This window comes from Anomalospiza imberbis, chromosome 33 (assembly GCF_031753505.1).
Source record: "Anomalospiza imberbis isolate Cuckoo-Finch-1a 21T00152 chromosome 33, ASM3175350v1, whole genome shotgun sequence".
NCBI lineage: Eukaryota > Metazoa > Chordata > Aves > Passeriformes > Viduidae > Anomalospiza > Anomalospiza imberbis.
The window spans coordinates 1113441-1134212 of NC_089713.1; the positions used below are offsets into that span (position 1 = coordinate 1113441).

Genomic DNA, 20772 nt, shown 5'->3' on the forward strand with positions numbered 1-20772 from the left:
GCTCTATGATGTCACAGCCACCTTTGTGAAGTTATGCAGCCTCGCTGTGATGTCACAGCCTGCTCTGTGGTTTCGCAGTCAGCTCTGTGATGTCACAACCCACTCTGTATTGTCTCAGCCTTCTCTGTGACATCACACAGCTGCTCTGTGATGTCACAGAGCCCTTTTCTATGATGGCAGAGTCTTCTCTGTGGCCTCACAGCCCGTTCTGTGATGTCACACTGCCAGCCTGTAATGTCACAGCCGACTTTGTGACATCACAACCTCCTCTGTGATGTCACAGCCTGCTCTGTGATGTCACAGCCTGCTCTGTGATGGCAGAACTCACTTAACATGTCACACAGCACCTCTGTGGGCTCACAGACCCACCCTGTGATGTCACAACACCTTCAGTGATGGAACACAGCCACCCTATAATGTCACAGCACACTCTTTGACCTCACAGCTCGCTCTGCTCTGTGATGTCATACAAGCATCCTGTGATGTCACATCCTGCTCTGTGATGTCACATAATAAACCAGGGATGTCACAGCCAACTATATGATGTCACAACCTGGTCTGTGATGTCACACAATCACAGAATTGCTGGATTGGAAGAGACCTTTAAGATCATCAAGTCCAGCCCATGCCCTGACACCACCTCAGCTAAACCATGGCACTGAGTGCCACATCCAGTCTTTTTTTAAACACATCCCAGGATGGTGACTCCACCACCTCCCTGGACAGACAATTCCAGTACTTTATCACCCTTTCCATAAAAAACTTTTTTTCTAATATAAAACCTAAATTTCCCTTGGTGCAGCTTAAGACACTGTCCCCTGGTTCTGTCAGTTGCTGTGAGGAGAAAGAGACCGACCCCCACCTGACTGCAACCACCTTACAGGGAGTGTGGAGAGTGATAAGGTCACCTCTGAGTCTTCTCCAGGATAAACAACCCCAGCTCCCTCAGTCATTCCTCACAGGACTTGTGTTCCAGACCCCTTGTAACAGATAAGAGAAGTCTCTTTGTTCATCATTAAACAGGAACTCAGGCAAAGGAAGAGGTTTTTTGTGAATAACAGGAAACCCGAGGATATGCTGACTCCTTAAGTTGATTGTACAACTAGGGTCGGGAGGTGTGTAACCATCTATGGAAAGATTGTTACAGGGTCATAAACCCCCAGCGAGGAAGAGGAGGAGAGCCTTCATCCACACGACCACCAGAGAGCAGGCGGCGACCCCCTAGCAACTGGAGGCGCACGCGCAGAGTACTACCGGAAAAGCCACAAACGCGGAAGAAGGGGGAGAATAAAGGACCGTGGGAAAAGGGAAGCGGTGTGAGCCTTGGCGGAGCACTGACTCCCCGTCTGCTCCCAGCGCTGTTTGCTTGTCATTACTTGCTGTAATCAATAAAATTCTTTTTATCAATCCCTAAAGGATCAGACAAATTATTTACTTTAACTTATAACACCCGTTCCCTGCTCTTGCTGCTGCCCCATCTTCAAAGCCTCTCCCTCGGGCTCTTCCTCCCGTGCAGAGCAGCTCTCCTGGACAGGGACGGCAGATGGCACAGCTGGGAAGCAAAGGGAGCACTGAGTCAGTATGGGGACGTTTTCCTTGGCAGCAGCTGCACTTTCATCAGGGAAGGGAAGATCTCAGAGCCTCCCCAGGAGGGTCAGAAAGAAAAAGCAGCCGAGCAGGCCAGGCTGCGGTGAGCGCAGCCATGGCGGGACTGTCCCGCAGCCCCGGCAGCCCGGCACGGCCGGCACAGCTCCCGGGCCCTGCCGGCACAGCTGCCTTGCCCAAGGACAGCCCCTGTGCCGGCCGGGGCAGCTGCGCTGAGCAGCCCTGGCACGGGCAGGGCCCGCTGCTGCCCCGCCGGGCAGTGCCCACGGCCACAGCCCACGCCACCCTCAGCCCCACCCTGCTTCCCCGGCCCTGGGGCCTCACCCGGGCTCTCTCCAGCGTGGCAGCAGCAGGTCCCCGTTCCCTGCTCTTGCTGCTGGCCTTCAGCTTCTCCCTGCTGGCTCCCGTCAGTCTCCGGCTGTCCTCAAGGTCTCCACTGCAGCCGTGGCAAAAGCGGAGGCTCTGCAACTGGTTCCAAGGCCTGGCAGAGCTGCAGTCCCGGAGCCCTCTGTGCTCCCTGCCGGCCCCCTCCATCCCCTCAGCCCCGCCATGCTCTCGGCAAACCCCCAGCCCCCTTCAGTTTCTTCAGCCCCTCACAGTCCTCTCAGCCCCTCAGTCCCTTCTGACCCATCCCGTCCCCCTAGACCCGCCACCCCTCGGCCTGTGCCACTTCCCTGTCACCTCAGTGCCACCATCGCCCTCGGCTGCCCCACAGCCCTCAGCCCCAGCAGCACCTCAGGGTCACCGTCCCTTCAGCGTCACCGCCCCCTCAGCCCCCTCAGTCTCACCGTCCTTCAGCAGCTCCTCAGGGGACACTGCCTGGGGCCACCGGCAGCTCCCACCGCTCCAGGGACACCCGGGGCTGGAACTGCTGCTCCGCCCGGCCCGGCCGCCAGCTCGGACCCAGCACAGGGACAGGGAACACAGGGGGCACGGGGGAAAAGCAAGAGGTGAGGGAGGAAGCAGAGCAGGGGAAAAGGTTAAAAAGAGGCCTACACCTATACAGATATCAATCTATGTAACTAAACCCCCATATATCAATATAAATATGCCTATCTACAAATATAACTATATATATGTAAATGTAACTATACACATGTATAAATGCAACTATGGACATCTACAACTATAACTGCACATCAAAAAATATAAATATATACACCTAAAACTAAAAATAAATTAACTAGACAAATATCTATGTAGATAGATAAATATAACTACATAAACCTATAAATACAACTACATATATCAATAAATAGAACTATACACATCTAGAAATATAACTAGAGACAGAGGAATTCTACCTGCCCAATGGTCACAGGCTCTCCCTCTGTCTCTTCCTGGCACACAGGGCAGCCCTCCTGGACAAGTTGATCACACGGGATCTGGGAAGCAAAGGGAACTCTGAGACAATCCTGGCCCTTGTGCAAGTGTCCCTTGAGCACCAATTGTTCTTCTATCAGGGACATTAAAAGATGGCCTGAAAGGCAGACTCTCACTTGGCAATTTGAAGCCTGCTCTATAAAGAACAGGGATCCTTCCAAGTTTTCCAAACGGAACTGTGTAAAGTATTTAAGTATTCTAATAAAGTCTCAGCACCCACAGTGCAAATGGCACCCACGAGAGCTTGAAACACAGACAGTCCCAGTGACAGAGAGACCACAGTCCTCACTGAAATGGCTGAAGGCTGCTGGGGGCTGAGGTATGAACCAGACTGGGACACCCAGCTTGGTGGCACAACTCCCACAAGGTCAGGTTTATTCCCTGCTCTCTTGCCACAGCAGAGGACTCAGTGCCCAAGCCTCTGGCGAAGCGTGGAGGGAAGGGCTCGGGCAGGTTGAGCACGTGCCTTTGAACTAAAGGCACCATGAAGCACCAACCCTGCAGACAAGAGCTCAACTCTTCTCGTCTCCCTTCCTGCCAGAGGCAGGCTCAGAGCAGCCGTCTCACACCTCTCTAAACCAACGGGGGCTCTGTCCTTACCAGGCTCCTCGGGCTCTGGGGAACTGTTCTCGCAGCTCTCGGTGCCAGATGAAGTTTCCTCTGCTGCAGCCCGGTTCACAGGCTCCCCTCCTGAAGACTCAGGGGCAACATTCATATTGCCCTTGAAAGAACAATAGAAAAAAAAGAAAACTAAAGATCATTCAGTATTTTGCTGGAATCACATCAAGGATACGGTTACTCTCCTTCTCCATGTAACAGCGTTCAAAAGCTTTCAGCCCAGCCTCTTCCATTCCCCTCCAATGGGTTACCTGAGCAGAGGGAGACCTTTCAGGCAGGGATCTCCTGATCTCCCGGATCATTTGCTCGACGACAAAGCCAAGATCCACTGGTGGCAACTGCTCTTCACCAGGTACATTCCAGGCTGAGCCGGAAGCCGTAGATGCTGCACAACCTGCACTGCCAGGTGGAGCGCTGGGGGCTGAAGTGCCCGAGGTGGCTGCAAGAATCCAAAGACATTGGTCACACTCCACAATGTGGCTCTGGGACACAGATCTCTGTTGCTGCCTTGGATCAAACATCACAGGAAGCAGGCAAGAAAACCAGGCAGAGAATCTTTTGCCTTTCGAGGTGCCCCTTCTAAATAAGCTTGAGAATTTTGGGCCGAGAATGACAAAGCCTTGTGGAAAAATACTTCAAGCAGTCACTTTTCAGGACCTTTTGGAAAAGCAAGGCTACAACTCTTTTCCTACCTCGTGGGTCGTGGGCTGGGGGCTGCTGCTCCCTGTGGAGCTGCTGGAAGCTGCAGGGCTGGATCCTGAGCACCTCCCGGTCGATGGGAGGCAGCTGCCCCCCGTAGAGCTGCTGGAAGCGGCTGCGAGGCCCCTCCCGCCCGAGCGGCAGCAGCGGCTCCCCGTAGAAACCGAAGAAGCCGCAGGGCGGGATGCGCAGCAGCTCCCGCTCGGCGGGCGGCGGCCGCTCCCCATAGAGCTCCTGGAAGCGGCTCGGCCCCTCCCGCCGGGCCGGCACCGGCCGGTCCCTGTGCAGCAGGTGGAAGCCGCAGGGCGGGCACCGGGCGAGCAGCGGCCGCTGCCCGGGGGGCGGCTGGAAGCGGCCAGGCCGGGGGCTGCGCAGCTCCCGCCCGTCCGGCAGCGTCCGCTCCCTGTGCAGCAGCAGGAAGCCGCTGGGCGGGCGCCCGGGCGGCAGCGGCGGCCGCTCCCTGGAGAGCGGCTGGAAGCGACTGCGCCCGTCCCGCCCGTGCGGCAGCGGCCGCGCCCCGGGGAGCTGCTGGGAGCCGCGGGGCGGGCGCCTGCGGCCCTCCCGCCCCACCGCCGGCCGCTGCCTGTTGGCCGCGCTCCGGCGCCTGATGCGGAGCAGGAGGTCGGGGCGGTCGCGGCGAAAGCAGGGGTTGCTGTAGTGGAGCCAAGCCCCGGCATCGCCCGGCGCAGCTGAGCCAACCCGGCCCGGCACCCTGCGGAAGCCGTAGCGGTAGAGCTGGCGCACGAAGCTGCGGAACTGCGTGGCCCTGAAGGTGTGCGGGGCCGGGCCCCGGGCGTCGCCCGGGCTGAGCAGCTCCCGCTCGAAGAGGGAGCGGTGGATGAGCAGCCCCCGGGCCCGGCTGTCCCAGCGCACGGAGCGGACGCGGGGGCTGTTCGCCAGGCGCCACAGCTTGGCGGGGAAGGCGCTGGCTCTGAGCCCGGCGGGCAGCGGCAGCTCCGCCATGGCGCCGCTCGCCGGCTGTCGCCACAACGGCCCCGGCGCAACGGCCGCGTGGGGATACCATAGGGACAGAGCCAACGCGGGGATTTGGAGCCTGGGGGTGCTGGCACCAAAGTCCTGCTCTTGAGAGGGGTGCAGGGACACAGGGGCTGTCAGAGGACAATGAGAGACAGGGGACATGAGGCCACAATGGGCCAAGCAAGATCCTGCCCAGCATGGCAGCAAAGACATTTCCTCCCCGTGGCCTTGGCACTCCAGGGCACCCCAAAAAGGGCCGAGGAGTCCTGTGTGTAACCAGGAGGGATGACTGACATCACTGTGGGTCCCAGCATTCCCCAGTCCCTTGCTGGCCGTTCAGTGCACACTGGGGCCGCTGGGCATGTGTGGAACATGGGGATGGGGTGCACAAAAGTAAAGGGGGACCCCAAAGTGGAAGGAGTGGAAGCCAAAATCGCTGGGTGGAGACCCCCAAAACGGAGGTGTGAAATCCCAAAATGGAGGGAGGAACCCACAAAATTGGGGCAACGCCCCAAAAACCCACATGAAGCTGTTCTCTCCCTCCATTGTTTACCAACAAGAGTTCCATCTACCAACTCTAATTTCAGCAAATAATTCCAAGTGTTTTAGCTGAAACTCATTCTGAGCAAACTTTGTAGAAGTGATCACAGAATCACAGAATGTTCTGTGTTGGAAGGGATCCACCGAGTCCAATTCTGAAGGGAATGGCTTGCTGGCAGGGTCAGCACCAAAGACACCCACCCCAGCTTAAGGAAGAAGTGTCATTGACTGTAGGGCAAAGCAGCACAGAAGTACAAAAGGATAAGCTAAGCAATGCACCTGATTATTACTAGAAAAGATTGCCTGTAGGGATTCGGAAAGATACATCACCAGTTACCCTAATACTTGACCATTGTCCTGACATACACGTCAGCTGGGGATGCCCTGTCACACCAAGGGATTGGAGAAGCACTCCCAGTAACTGGGAATTCCGATGTGGTTCGCCCACCCTCAGGCGAGGCCGCCAACTTTGCGCCAAGTGAGAGGGCCCAGATTTTATACTGTTGAATAAACAAGCTACCACAACTTCTAGTGCGGGAACATCTGGTTTCATTCTCCTCTTGGCCAGGGCTCAGGGAGGAACTAAGGGAGTTTGCTTTGGGCCTACACCTTCAAACAAAGCCAGATAGAGATGTGATAAATGAATATGATTTGTGCCAATAATTGTAACTATATTGATAATTTTAGAAAATATTTGTTAAAAAGTAATAGGGGAAAGTGATATGTAATTAGCATCACAAAACAGCTGTTCGCAGATGTTCATAAGATCCAGGATGGAGTATTGAGATATTTTAGCACAAAAAGCCTTGGGAAGGACAAAGCTGGGAAAAACTCCAAGAGTGGAATTGACATTGAGACAAATGAAAGTCCAGGCAACTTCTTCTTAGGTAAGATTGGCCTTGAAGACAATTAAGCTGCCCATACCACTCAGCACCAGAGAAACCTGGCTTGACCCTCCACACCTCGCAGTCAGGCTCGGTAGGAGTTCAGGCCAGAGCCAGACTGGCACCGGCTCTGCCCACGTCTGTATTTAAGCAGCGAGGGGGGACATGTCACAATCCTGCGCTCGGTGATGTCACCCTCCATCAGGAGGCCATGTCCACGCCAGTGCATGTTGATAGGAGAAAGAAGAAAACTTCTGCACTTCCATATTGCTCCGCCTTGGCCACCTGTGTCATGTGTCCATGGCCGTGTCTCATCCCTGCTCCTGACACCTTGCCAAGGTTTTCTGTGAGGAGCGGAGTGGTGGGAGCTGTCAGCATGAACGGCCTGTGGCTGGATGATGTCTCCTCCTGTCACTGCCTTTCCGTGGCAGTGCTGGGATTTGGAGAACCTGGGTGCTGGTGGCCAGCCCGGGGTGAGAGTGTCCCCCTCCATGGGACAGGGTTGTGTCCCTGCTTCGGGGAGAAGCAGGAAGGAATGTTTTGCTCCAGCCCCATCCACTCCCGCTGGCACTTGCCCACAGTGCCGGGTCCCTCTGCACTTCCCAAGTTTGTGTTTCTGGAGTTCAGTGCCTTTGTGCTCCTTTCCAGAGCCTCAGGAACGACCTGGAGTTGCTGTCCCAGCAGAGTGGGGTACAAGGGCCAGAGGAACCCTGTCGTGACTCTGGAGAGCCCAGGACCCATCACCGCGTGGGCCATGCTGTGCCATCATCCCTTCCTGCCTCTGGCTGTTGTCATCCCTGAGAGTCATCAGCCCAAGCAGTTCTTTCTTCACTTGGAACTAACTGCTCCTGGTTTGAGGCTTGGCTGCTGTGAGGCAAGGATGCTGTGTGCAACCACCATGTGGCTCTGCCTCAGGGTGCAGAGATCTCTCTTCAAACCTGTGCAGATGGAGGATGTCCATTGCCATACTTTGGTGCTTAACAATACACAAGGAAAAAGACGGAAGTTTGTTCATCAGGACTTCTTTGTGTTGTTATGGGGAGGGTGTTTCTCCTTGCTTGAGAAAGTGCCTCTTAAACTATGCAGTTATATTCCATTTCATTTGGAATTGGACTTTTAACGGTCTAAATGTGCAGGCAGCAGCTGGAATTTCAGAGTACCAAAATATTCCCTTTTTCCTGGGGTAACTAATGCACCCCAGGAGGTACATTTCATGCTTTAAGAGGACTCTTGGCCAAGGTGCTGGTTTGATCTTGAGTTCCTTGCGCATCTGTGGCCCAGAATATCCCCCCATTAACTTGCTGCCATGATCCCATTTCATTTCTTTTTCTCTCCTGTCCCGTGGGCCCTGAAATGATGAAATGACAGAAAGGGTGGGGATGGAAGGGACTTTTAGAGATCATCTAGTCCAAGCCCCCCGCTATGCTCGGGGCCACTCTTCACTAGACCTCACTCCTCAGACCCTCATCCAACCTGACCCTGAACACTCCCAATGAGGGCACATCCACAACAGCCATGGGCATCCTGTTCCTGGCTTTCCCTCGAGCAGAGGGGCAGAACTCCCTCCCCTGACCTGTTGGACATCCCTCTTTAGACACAGCCACAGAGGGCTTTCAGGGCTGCAAGCACACAGCTCATAGCCAATGTTTCCTTCTCAAGGATCTCCCAGTCCTTCCCCACAGGGCTGCTCTCAATCCATGCATCACCCCTGCTGTTCTGCTAAGTTCTGGAATATGCCTTTCTAAAGAGGAGGCATTTCACACACTGGGAAAAAAGTTGTAGGTCTAAGGAAAGGAGGCTGAGCCAAGTGGTGGCATTGAAATACAGGTGGGGTAGACATTCCTCTTTGATGAGAGGAATGGTTTGCAGGTTTGGGGTGCAAAATGTAACATTTGGGGAAGGAGAAAAAGGCACAGAAATTCAGGCTTTCAGCAGCTGAGAGGTGGCAGTATTAGAACACGCAGCAGCTGGTGAAAGCCATCTCTCTCCTTCAGGTTCCTGCTGTGTGGGACGGTGCTGGGAGTTGTGGTGGCTGCACTCACCCTTTGCTGGGAGGATGATCTGTACCAGGGGAGAGCAGAAAGCTGCCATGGTGAGCAGAACATGCGCAGAGCATTACAGTTCAGAGAATGATACTGCCCCTGAAGTGCAAAAAGCTTGAAAGCATCTCATTCTGTGCAGCACTGTTGTACAAATTTTCTCTTCTAGAACATGCCCCTTTTCGTATTCTGCAGATGAATTATCTGTTTTTATTGAATACATGGGGTTTTTTTCTTAAGGTTTTTGGGAGAACTCTCAAGTTAATTTTTATTTGCAATTTGCATCCAGCATTTATACAGGTTTTTAAGTTGTTCTTTTGTAAATACTTGGGGAACAAATATCCAACCGTTTTTTATTCCTTTGGGATATTGTGATTAGTATTCTTGGAAAGAAAACTTGCTGAACAACTGTGATAACACAGAGAGCAGGAAAACAGAGATATAAAGGAATGAAGATTGTAAAATTGCGCTGTGCGGAAGAGACCCACAGACAACCACTGTAAACACAGCTGAGAGATTCAGCTTGGAGTAGAGTGGAACACATTCACTGAAGATCTCTGGTGCACAGGAATGCAAAGACTGAGGAGAAAAGGAGAAAGTCATTCAGTCATTTAGTCTCCTGGAAGCATTGTCTAGAGATCTAAAAAGCTATTACATTACAAACCTAAAACATCCCCAAATGGATTGATAAGTGTGATGTGCACATCTCTGCTGTTTTCAGAGCCAATTAAAGTGACAATTAGGAATGGGAACCCAGATGTTTATCTCCATTACTCTAACAACACCTTAACAAGGCACTTTAGGAGCTGAGCACTAACATTCTCACCCTGCTGTATTTCCTTTACATTTGAATTCCGGCTGGTAGAAGAAGAGATCTGGCTCTAATTTCTCCCCAAGTTAGCTGTTGCACTTTCAGGTTAGGAGTACATGTAAAATTCAGCTAATCACTCCCTCTATCCATGAATATTCCACTACTGAACTGACATACAGAAAGATCCTTTTTCTCTTTCTACCTTCCTAAGTGGTGCCCTAATTAACAGGAGATTTGTGTAACTCACACAGGGAATCACCAAAATTGATGAAATTGACTCTCAATTTCATTAAAAAGGCTTCTGAGAAAAGGCTTGGCAGGATCACTAAACAAACTGAAACTTGGAAGAGAAACATGCATTTTAGCACTGATCAAGAGAAAATAAGAATAAATCCTGTCAAAATTGCAAGTAGGAGACAAGGAGAAAGACAGGAAGCACAGGGAGAAAAAGGCCCTGTCAGATGACCTGTGGAAGGTAACTTTGTGCCCCAGCACTGTTGAGGACGTTCCCTGCCATTGGTGCAAGCAGCTGGAGACATAAATACTGATGGATTTGGGGGCCACAATCTTGGTAGTGCAGTGTCGCCGTAGAGCAGGACGGGAACGAAAATGACTCCAAATCAAAGGCAAAGAGAATGAACTCTGATTTATTTCAAATGCACCACTCTATTTATAGAGAACATAGTGTGGACTAATTTCGTTGGTCCTAGAGTAAAAACATCTCACACCATTGGTGTGCAGTGAATGACGCACGGTGGCAGAACCTATCGATAAACAATGTGAACAACAAGAGAGATTAGAGAATTATTTACATTCTCTCCCAACTGTCTCCCAGGCTCTCGCCTGGTTAGAAAACCTTCTCTTTTTCTCTCTGACTGAACTGAGAATATCCACAGAGGACATTGTTTGGGACCAGCTTTTCTTCCAGCGGGGGATGGCGTCAGGTGGGTCCCGTCTGCTTGGCATGGTGGGATCAGAGCTTTGGGGAGATGGCAGCGAGCACAGGAGCATCCTGCTCTGGGCAGCTGCTGAGGGCTGGATGTGCCGTGGCTGGCTGCAGGCTGGGCACATGTCCTGCCCTCCTGCTCTGCTCCCAAAGGCAGCAGGGATGGGCAGCTCTGGGCACAGCTCTGGGCACGGCCAGCATGGCCTGGGCACCGCGGGCGGCTGGGACAAGGGGACAGGAGCCTTCAGCTGACGCGTGCTTTCTGGTTTCTGTACTTGCAGCCGGGCTCTGCGGGTGCTGAGGCTGCTCTGGGCTCTGCCAGGGCTCTGCTGGAGCTCAGCACCGGGCCGCAATCAGCCAAAGAAGAAATGGGGTGACCTGCAGCACAGACCTGCTGGAGCATTTCAGCAACACAGCTCAAGTGTGCAGAGTGTACACCTCCCAGGGAAAACATGACACCACCCCAAAATAAACTTGTTCAATAGCTTCTGAAATGAAATCAATCTGGGATGACCCCAAATGACATTTTGCAGCTTGCTCAAGCTGTAGCTCAGTCTTTCTCTGAACAGTTCTCTCCCCCACCTGCCTTGTACTTCCCAACTGCTCCCTCTTTTCCCCCAGTGAGTTCCCAGCCCATGGAAGTCTCCATCATACTGTTGTCTTCCTTGATGCCCCTCACCACGAGGAAGGCCGAGCCCCAGGCTTAGGGACTCATCCTGTCACTGGCTGAGGAGCAGCAATGTCTCAGAGGTCCAGTGGGATTTTAGTGTCATTCAGAGCTGCTCTCCAGCCCTCAGCTCTCCTCACTGCTGAGTTCCCACTCCCTTTTCCTCGTCCTTGCAGCAGGAGGAGCTCTGTGAATCCCCTTGAGCCTCCCCACTCTTCCCAGCCCATGCACCCACCTCAGTTAGGCTGAAGCTGCAGCTTCTCTGTCTCCTGTGGCACACCAGTCCAGTCCCCTGTGCGGGGAGCCCCAGCCCCAGAGCACAGCACTCAGCAGTGCACTCCGGGCTGGAGCAGCTCGCTCCCAGCCCCAGCCCAGGGACCCCTCCAGTCCCAGGGACTGGGGCACGGTCAGCACCCGCTGCTGCAGCCACCGCTTCTGCTGGCCCTGACAGCAACACCCAAACTGGGGCTGATCCCGAGGGAGCAGCAGCAGGGCCTGGATCTGATCCCTGGCTCTGGGGCAGGCCTGGACAAATGACCCCCAGCAGCAGCAGCACGTGGAGCTGACTTTCAGCACAGCCCCTGCCACTCTTCCCTCCCGTGTGCAGCGGTGTCACAGCAGCCTGAGGCACCTGGGAGCCCCAGGGCCAGCAGGGACTTGAGATGGCAGCCCTGGGCTCCTGGAGCTTGTGCAAGGAACAGAGCTGGGGACTCCCTGTCCATGGGGAGCTTCCAGATGGAAAAGGCTGCTGTGCCCAGGCAGCTCCAAGGGCAGAGAAAGGAGGGTCTCGACCCCTGGATCTGCGCCAGTCCACAGTCCTGGGCAGCAGCCACCGAGCCCTGGGGGAGCAGAGGGCACAGCAAGAGGGACAAAAGCAGGCAAGGTCAGAGACTGGAGAGAGCCAGACCCGGCAGCAGGAACAGCTGCTCCATTGCACTCTTGGAGAAAGCTCTTGGCTGGTTCCAAGCGCTGAAAGGCGTGCAGGGCAGAGAGGAGGCCACACCAAACACTGCTCCTGTTTCCACAGCTTCCCCTCTCCGTGTCCCAGAAGGAATTGGATGGACTGCGTTCTTCTCCCCGAGTCGTCAGGTTCAGCACGAGCAGCTGATCACCAGGAGCTGAAGGAGCTGAAGCCTCAGGCCTCAAGAGCTGGGCCTGAGGAGACTTTGTGAGCAAATGAATGCTGCTAACATGGACCTGGCTGAATGCAGCAGATGGAATCATGGAATCACAGAATCCTTTCTGTTGGAAAAGACCTCTGAGCTCATCCAGTCCAGCCGGTCTCCCAGCAGTGTCGAGCCCAGCACTAAACCACGTCCCTGAAGTGCCAAGGCCTGGACAACAGCCCTGAGTGAGGCCCTGAGCCAAAGGTGGCCTCTGGATGAACCTTCCAACCAAAGCTTATCTTTGTATCTGCTCACTAATGAAATGTGCATGGTCATTAGCACTGTGATAGATGTATCCACTCATTAGTGAAACATGGATTGACCTTTCTGTGTTTAGAAGCCAGACAAGGCCATGAAATCTGACATCTGGCCTTGTCTGGGGCTGAATGGGCAAAGTCACCTCCCTTGGTTCCTCTTGGGCCCTGGCCAGGCTTTGGGAGGAACCCAGGAGGAGGATGAAACCAGATGTTCCCGCACCAGCAGCGCTGTCAGTTTGTTCATTCAGCACTGTCAGAGCTGGGCCCTCTCCCAGCGAGGCTGGAGCCCCACCTGTGGCTGGAGGCACCTGCAGGAATTCCCAGTGTCCAGGAGTGGCTCTGCAGCCCTTGGCTGTGACAGCTTCCCCAGCTGCTGTGTGGATCTGGGGCATGGTAAAGCCTGAGGGTAACTGCTGCTGGATCTTTCTCAATCACTGCTGCAATCTCTGGTGCTGCTGGCTGGGTGCATTGCTGAGCTGCTCCTTTTGGGATTCTTTGCTGCTTTGAGCTACAGTCAATGACACTGAGTCCTTCAGTTGGTGTCTGTGTCTTTGGTGCTGACCCTGCCCACTGGTGAAACAAAACTGGCACAGCCTGGCCAGATCACAACAAAATGTCACTTTTTAAATGTAAATGTGAGGAATCAGTTCCATCAGAAATTCCCAGATGGGAAGCCCTTCCCTGGAGTTCCCTGGCTCTGGAGTGGGCTGAGGTCAGAGCACTGGTGTCAGCAGTGGGGCACTCTGTTAAAAGAGGCTGAACCCCTGGATGTCTTCAAATGCATCCAAAAATTGCATGTGGAAGAAGGCAAAGAATTGTGGGTTTGGGAATATGTGGGTGAAGTTTGTAAATGGCACATTGGAAACAGCACCAACAGAAGGAAGAATTGCTTTTGGAATGCTCCCACATGGAGGGACAGAGGAAGGTTAAAACTTGAGCTCAGGTTCATTTGTGCAAGTGAAATATAATATTATTATTATCATCATTAATAACAGTTATATAAAAATAGAACATTATTATACATTTTTTTTTCAGATAGAATTAAAAATTGATAATGTGAAATAAGGCTGACAATGCTAATATGTCACCTTTGGCTGCTCACTGTGACACTGAATACCCTACAGAAAAGGACTGGCCAAGACCCAAATGTCACAATAGAACTTTGTGAATTGTGTATAATGAATAAAGGAGGAAGGGATGATGTGGAAACCCAGGACACCAGGAGTATTTCTCTGTCTGCTCTGGGGTGTCCTGACCCCCAGGGGAGCACTGACTTTGACCCTCATTCATGGAGAAAACTTCCAAAGCCTCAAGGTAAACTAGAAACCACAAAAGTGTGAAATAGATTGTAGAGATTGTAGAGAGGAGTTTAGTATGTCACATGGGTAAGAAATTTAAGCTTTAGGATTTTTAGTATGTTATAGATGGATTCAAGATTGTTATAAATGAATGCTCCAATTTATTAATTAAAGAAAATTTATTAAGTTGTCCAAATATAAATTTAGAGAATAACAACGAAAAGCCACTATCAAAAAAAGGTCAGTGCCGAGCCTGGGATCGGCGCTGGGTGAGACACAGGTTTGACCACTACAGCATAGGGTCCCCTATGTTCACCCCGACTGTTCTGTCCAAGTGATTTATATATGGTTTTTCTTGCCTGAGGCAAAGTCACTTTCTTCTTTTCTGGGCTGCACCTATTCATGTGGAGTTCCTTCACTGTGGCAAGTTGAACAGAACCTGTCCGATCGATCGTGCTCCTGGAGTTCGGTATTCAGATGTATTTCCCTGATGGTTCTGGTTATCTCACTCTCAACTACTTACAGCGTGTTTCTCGTTGGGCGTTCCAAACATGTACATGTCACTTAGGGCGTGTAAGTGGTGCCATTGTGTTCAGCTGGATAAGATATACAGAAGTTTATTACATACAACAACTTGCAGAGTAAAATCTCAGACACTTTGTTATATATGGGATTTGACGCAGAAAAAGGGAATTAGAGAAAGGGAATTAGCTCATAAAATGAGAAAAAGACGAGAATGGAGATGCGTGAGGGAAAGAGAATGAAGAGAGAAACAAAAAGATTAGCATATAGAATAGCAGGGTAAGTTAGTGAACAAATTTTGGAATAGCAACAGCAAACCGTTTTACCAGCTCAAATGTGCAGCTACCAATAAAACAAAAGCAGCCAGCAAAGCAGTTCAGTAATGTTTTACTTTCTAAATGTCCAGAGGGATTCAGCAAATCAGTACAAACATTCTGAAATACCTTGGCTAATGCTGGAGAATAGGAGAGGAACAGAAGCCCCGTGTTTTAAAAATTCTGCACTGGGACATTGAGCAGTCACTGTGGTGGTGAGATGGTTTCTCCTTGAAGCTGATGAGGGACAAAGCAAACCTCCAGCCAGCCACCCTGCTGAGAGCTTGGCAGTAAAGAGCCTGCAGCCAAGTAGGTGCTTTTCATCAGAAGAATTCAAAATAGTGTGCCAATATCCAAACCTGACCACTGATTGGTTTGACCCAACTTCCTGAAAAAATTCATTTCCATGTCAAACCACGACAAATATGTAAAATGTAACATAAGACACTTGAAAAATGATGAATGCCAAAGGATCTGAGTATTAGATCTTTCCTCAAAGAGAATCCTTTTTGCTAACATCTACATGCCAGGAGCTGCAGTGTAGCACCAGGGAGACAAAGGAACCCACCAGTGATGAAAAGCACCCATCTCCGAGCCGGCCACGTCCATTCGTTTGCAAATTAGGTCCTTTTCTCCCTGCTGCCAGCTGCGGGTTTGAAATACTGTGAAGCAACCTTCCTGTCCTTGTTGGGGTGCTTAAAAAAACTTACAGAATATTTCTTATCAATATAACATATTTCATACATCTATTTCTCACAAGCACGAATTACCTAAAATACACGTAACAATTCCATGATTCCATCTGCTGCATTCAGCCAGGTCCATGTTAGCAGCATTCATTTGCTCAGAAAGTCTCTTCAGGCCCAGCTCTTGTGGCCTGAGGCTTCAGCTCCTTCAGCTCCTGGTGCTCAGCTGCTGGTGCTGAACCAGACAACTCGGGGAGAAGAACGCAGTCCATCCAATTCCTTCTGGGACACGGAGAGGGGAAGCTGTGGAAACAGGAGCAGTGTTTGGTGTGGCCTCCTCTCTGCCCTGCACGCCTTTCAGCGCTTTGAACCAGCCAAGAGCTTTCTCCAAGAGTGCAATGGAGCAGCTGCTCCTGGACACCTTCAGCTCCTGGACACCTTCTCACACAGAGCTGGGAAAAAAATCCCCTGGCCACCGGCTAAAAGGTGAGTTATGCCCAAGTTAGAGCTCTGTGGGAAATCTCTGTCCCTCCCTGATGTTTTAATGTATCTGTACATGGGGGTGTGCATGGATGTGTCTTGTATACAAAGTAAGGAGCGTGCAAGCAACGGGACTGACACTTTCAGTGTCCATGCTATTCCATACCCATGGGCACAGAGACATTATGGAAACCCTGGCACACTCAGAGCCTTCTGAACATGGATACAGAGACATCCAAGAGCCCCTGGCACACACAGAGCCTTCTGTCCATGGGTACAGAGACATCCAAGAGCCCCTGGCACACACAGAGCCTTCTGTCCATGGATACAGAGCCCCTGGCACACACAGGCCTGGCACACACAGGCCTGGCAGCACAGGTGGCTTTCCCCACAGTCTGCAGGAGATGAGAACACAACATTTGCCAACACTGACTGCAAGCCACAGCTCCGGGTGCTCCCCGTGAACCTCAGTTCTGGGATCACTGTCTGCCCCAAGCTTCAGGGGCTGCAGTGGGAGCCTGGCTGGGCTCTGCCCTGGGGCCATCCTGCAGGGACAGCTGCAAACAGGGAGCATTCCCTTGCCACAAAGAGCCAAGCCAGGGCTGCAGGGCAGCTGCTCCAGCCCGGACTGCACTGCTGAGTGCTGTGCTCTGGGGCTGGGGCTCCCCGCACAGGGGACTGGACTGGTGTGCCACAGGAGACAGAGAAGCTGCAGCTTCAGCCTAACTGAGGTGGGTGCGTGGGCTGGGAAGAGTGGGGAGGCTCAAGGGGATTCACAGAGCTCCTCCTGCTGCAAGGACGAGGAAAAGGGAGTGGGAACTGAGCAGTGAGGAGAGCTGAGGGCTGGAGAGCAGCTCTGAATGACACTAAAATCCCACTGGACCTCTGAGACATTGCTGCTCCTCAGCCCGTGACAGGATGAGTCCCTAAGCCTGGGGCTCAGCCTTCCTCGTGTTGAGGGGCATCAAGGAATGCAACAGTGTGATGGAGACTGCCATGGGCTGGGAACTCACTGGGGGAAAAGAGGGAGCAGTTGGGAAGTACAAGGCAGGTGGGGGAGAGAACTGTTCAGAGAAAGACTGAGCTACAGCTTGAGCAAGCTGCAAAATGTCATTTGGGGCCATCCCAGATTGATTTCATTTCAGAAGCTATTGAACAAGTTTATTTTGGGGTGGTGTCATGTTTTCCCTGGGAGGTGTACACTCTGCACACTTGAGCTGTGTTGCTGAAATGCTCCAGCAGGTCTGTGCTGCAGGTCACCCCATTTCTTCTTTGGCTGATTGCGGCCCGGTGCTGAGCTCCAGCAGAGCCCTGGCAGAGCCCAGAGCAGCCTCAGCACCCGCAGAGCCCGGCTGCAAGTACAGAAACCAGAAAGCACGCGTCAGCTGAAGGCTCCTGTCCCCTTGTCCCAGCCACCCGCGGTGCCCAGGCCATGCTGGCCGTGCCCAGAGCTGTGCCCAGAGCTGCCCATCCCTGCTGCCTTTGGGAGTAGAGCAGGAGGGCAGGACATGTGCCCAGCCTGCAGCCGGCCACGGCACATCCAGCCCTCAGCAGCTGCCCAGAGCAGGATGCTCCTGTGCTCGCTGCCATCTCCCCAAACTCTGATCCCACCATGCCAAGCAGACGGGACCCACCTGACGCCATCCCCCACTGGAAGAAAACCTGGTCCCAAACGATGTCCTCATCCTTCTCCAAGGGCACGGCCCATCCACGCCACAGCTGCTCCCAAGCACTTCCCCATTCAGACTGGACCCCAGCTAGAACGCTTCCTCTAGGAAAACACACAACAACTTATTGAAAATAGATTACAGACAAAAAGGCGAACAAGAAAAAAGGTCAAAAATCATATTACTGTCAGGGACTTGAGGAAGGCCCAACCCCTGCATGCCAGGGAAAAACCCACCCACAGGTGAGGGAAGCCCAGGCTTTCTCCCTTCCCCCCTGCACTGCCCCCCAAAATAACGGTGACCCCAAAGCAAACAGGGGCAGTGGAGCAGCCCAAGCCCTTCCTTGCCTGCAAAGCAAAGCAGCCCCTGCACAGGTTCTGGAGTCCCACCTCTGCTCCCACCATGGGGGTTTGTTTGTGTCGAGCTGGCTGCCCCAGCCCCAGCCCGGGGCACGGTGGGTGCTGGGGCTGTTGGCAGGGCCAGGAGCCCACTCCCATTTCATCACCACCCCAGCCCATCCCCCAGCCCTGCCAAAAGCAGCCTGGCAGCCGACTGAAGGATCAGCTGCATCCACCCCAGCAAAGGGGGAACCTTTGGTTCCTGGCCAGGCTGTGCAATGCCCAAATCTGGGAGCATCCCCCTGCGTGTGGACTCACCTGCAAATTCCCTGTGGAGCCTGGCTTTGGAGAAGGTGCCAGAATCGAAGTCCATCATCCTCAGCTGCCGGTGGCCAGATGGAGGAAGAGGTTGTCATCCTTGATGTCATCCTTGCTGTCCCCAGCAGCAGCAGCCCCACCTGGTACAGCTTCTCCAGGGGCTCCTTCTCCTTCCCTGGGGGTGAGCCCAGGCTGTCTGGGTTCTGCCCAGGGCCCCAGCTGTCAGGGAACCAGACAAGCAAAACCAGCTCAGATGGCAGCCACCAGTGCTGGGCAGAGCAGCTCAGCTCCAGCACAAGGGCTGCGTGTCCCCATCTGATGACCCCTGGGCAGTGACACAGGCAGGACAAAATGTCTGGGTTCCTTTGCTTCTGATTGCCAAGGCATGTGTGGAGCTGCAACTTACCAGGGCCTTGCATCAAAGTGTGCCTGTGGCTCTCTTCCTTCTTCTAGGGCCGATCAATATCCTGCAGCCAGGGATCACAGAACAGCTCTTCTAATGAGGGCCTGTCTGAGTGCAGCGTGGATAAACATCGCCTGATCACATCTTGGCACTCTGGGCAGAGAAACCAGAACCCTCCGGTCAGCTGGAGAAGGCTCCTGTTGGCTTTGCCCCACTATTCCTGTGCCCAGGCCATGCTGGATGTGCTCAGAGCTGGGCCTAAACTCCCCCATCAATTCCCTGTTTTGGAGGAGAGCAGGAGAGCAGGACATGTGCCACCTCCTCAGCAGCTGCCAGAGCAGGATGCTCACGAGCTGCTGCTGTCTCCCAGCACTGGCATTGCCCCCGTGGCCAGAGATGAGGATCCACCTTGAGAGAGCCGTTGTAGCAGCGAGAGCTGATGGTCCCAGCTGATGTTCTGGCTCCTCCTGAAAGGGTGCTCCCCGCAGACCATCTGGTGCAGCAGGATGCCCAGGGACCAGATGGTAGCTGGCTTGCCGTAGTAAAATCGAAAGTGGGTCCATTCTGGGGGCCTGTATGATCGTGTTCCTGTGGAATACAGATGGGGTTCATCAGGGGGATGCTGCTGCTCCCAGAGCCTGGCCCCAGCATCCCTGGGCGTGTGGGGGCTGTCCCAGTGGCACACGGGGTGACCGCTGCCCTCTCGCCAGCACCTGGGACTTGTGTACAGACTCGGGGTTGGAAAAGAAGCCACTGGGGTTGGAAGAGGGCAGCAGAAGTCCTGGCAAGGCCCGACCATGAGGAGGAAAAACCCACCCAGTGCTTGGGAAAACCATGCCTTCATCCTCCCTGCCTGCACTGCCCAAAAACATCATGAATCCAAAACAAACCAGGTGAGTGGAGCAGTCCAAGCCCTTTGTCACCTGCACACCAAACCGGCTGGGACACAGGTTACGGCCCCCCTCTCTGCTACCCCCACCCACCCGTGTTTTTGTTGGGCTGGCTGCCCCAGACCCAGCCCCAGTCCTGCCCAGAGTGGTGGGCAAAGGCTGCCAGCAGGGCTGGAAGCTGGCTCCCCACCCAGCCCTGCTCAAACGCAACTCAGCTGAAATCTCAGTGCCATGAAGGGCAGCAAAAGGGAGAATCCCCACTGCCACACCCAGCTTGGGCTGTGAGATGTTGGGCCATGAGATGCCAGGACCGAGAGCACACCCCTGCGTGGGCTCACCTGCAAAGCGAGTGTAGGCTGTGTCTTGCAGGTAGGTGCCACAGCCAAAGTCAATCAATTTGGCCTGCCCGGTGGCCAGGTCAACCAGGATGTTCTGTGGTTTGATGTCCCTGTGCAGGACTCCACAGCTGGTGCAGTGCTGCACGGCCTCCAGCACCTGGCGGAACAGATCCCGTGCCACCTCCTCGGACAGGAACCCCCGTGCCCGAATGAAATTGTGCAGGTCCTGAGAGTGCTCTGGGCGTTCCAGCACGATCAAGATGTCGTTGGGGAGCTCAAGCCACTCCAGCAGCTGGACGACACCGGGGAAGCCAGTGGACACCTTGTCCAGCAGCACGATCTCCAGGGGTGCGCTGGTGCCGTCGGGCTGCGGGAGGAGCACGATGCCATCAGTGGGGCTGATGCCGTGCCGGGGATCGGGAGCCCCTCACCCAGCCCGGGATGCTCTGTGCCCTGCGCTGGCCCCACGCCCGCTCTCCCTCGAGGCGTCCTGGTGGCTCCCACCCTGCCGGGCCTCGGCTTATTCCCGCCCGGCACGGCCCGGCTTCTGCCGCTGGCCCCGCTCACTCACCAGCTCGCCCCAGTGCCGGACGCGGTTCCTTGGCACCCTTTTGATGGCCACCTGCAAGCCAAGAGCAGCAGCGGGCTGAGCTCGCCGCCCGCCATGCCCAGCCCCAGCCCCAGCCCCAGCTCCAGCCCCATCCTCCTCCTCCTCCTCCTCCTCCTCCTCCCCCCTCTCCCCCTCTCCCTTCTCCTTCTATCCCTCCTCCTCCCCCTCCTCCTCCTCCTCCTCCTCCTCCGCCCGCCGCCGGCCCCGCCGCTCACCGGGGCGCCGTCCGAGAGCCGCGTGGCCGCGAAGACGCTGCCGAAGCCGCCGCTGCCCAGCAGCGAACCCAGCCGGTACCGCTCCTGCAGGCCCTGCTGC

At 54.0% G+C, this 20772-nt stretch overlaps 2 protein-coding genes and 1 long non-coding RNA gene across 3 annotated transcripts in view; 1 reads left to right on the forward strand and 2 right to left on the reverse strand.

Moving 5' to 3' along the window:
• The window catches only part of LOC137463965 (zinc finger protein 208-like), a 1270300-nt gene that overhangs the window by 1021200 nt on the left and 228328 nt on the right, over nt 1-20772 (reverse strand). The gene's annotated exons all lie outside the window — the stretch shown is intronic.
• The window catches only part of LOC137463966 (zinc finger protein 271-like), a 1077684-nt gene that overhangs the window by 820142 nt on the left and 236770 nt on the right, over nt 1-20772 (forward strand). The window lies entirely within an intron of this gene.
• LOC137463982 (uncharacterized) lies at nt 2759-3961 on the reverse strand. Its single transcript, XR_010994044.1, has 3 exons — nt 3858-3961; nt 3589-3709; nt 2759-2990 (listed from the first exon to the last, which is right to left on the reverse strand). It is a non-coding gene; the product is annotated as an uncharacterized lncRNA (long non-coding RNA).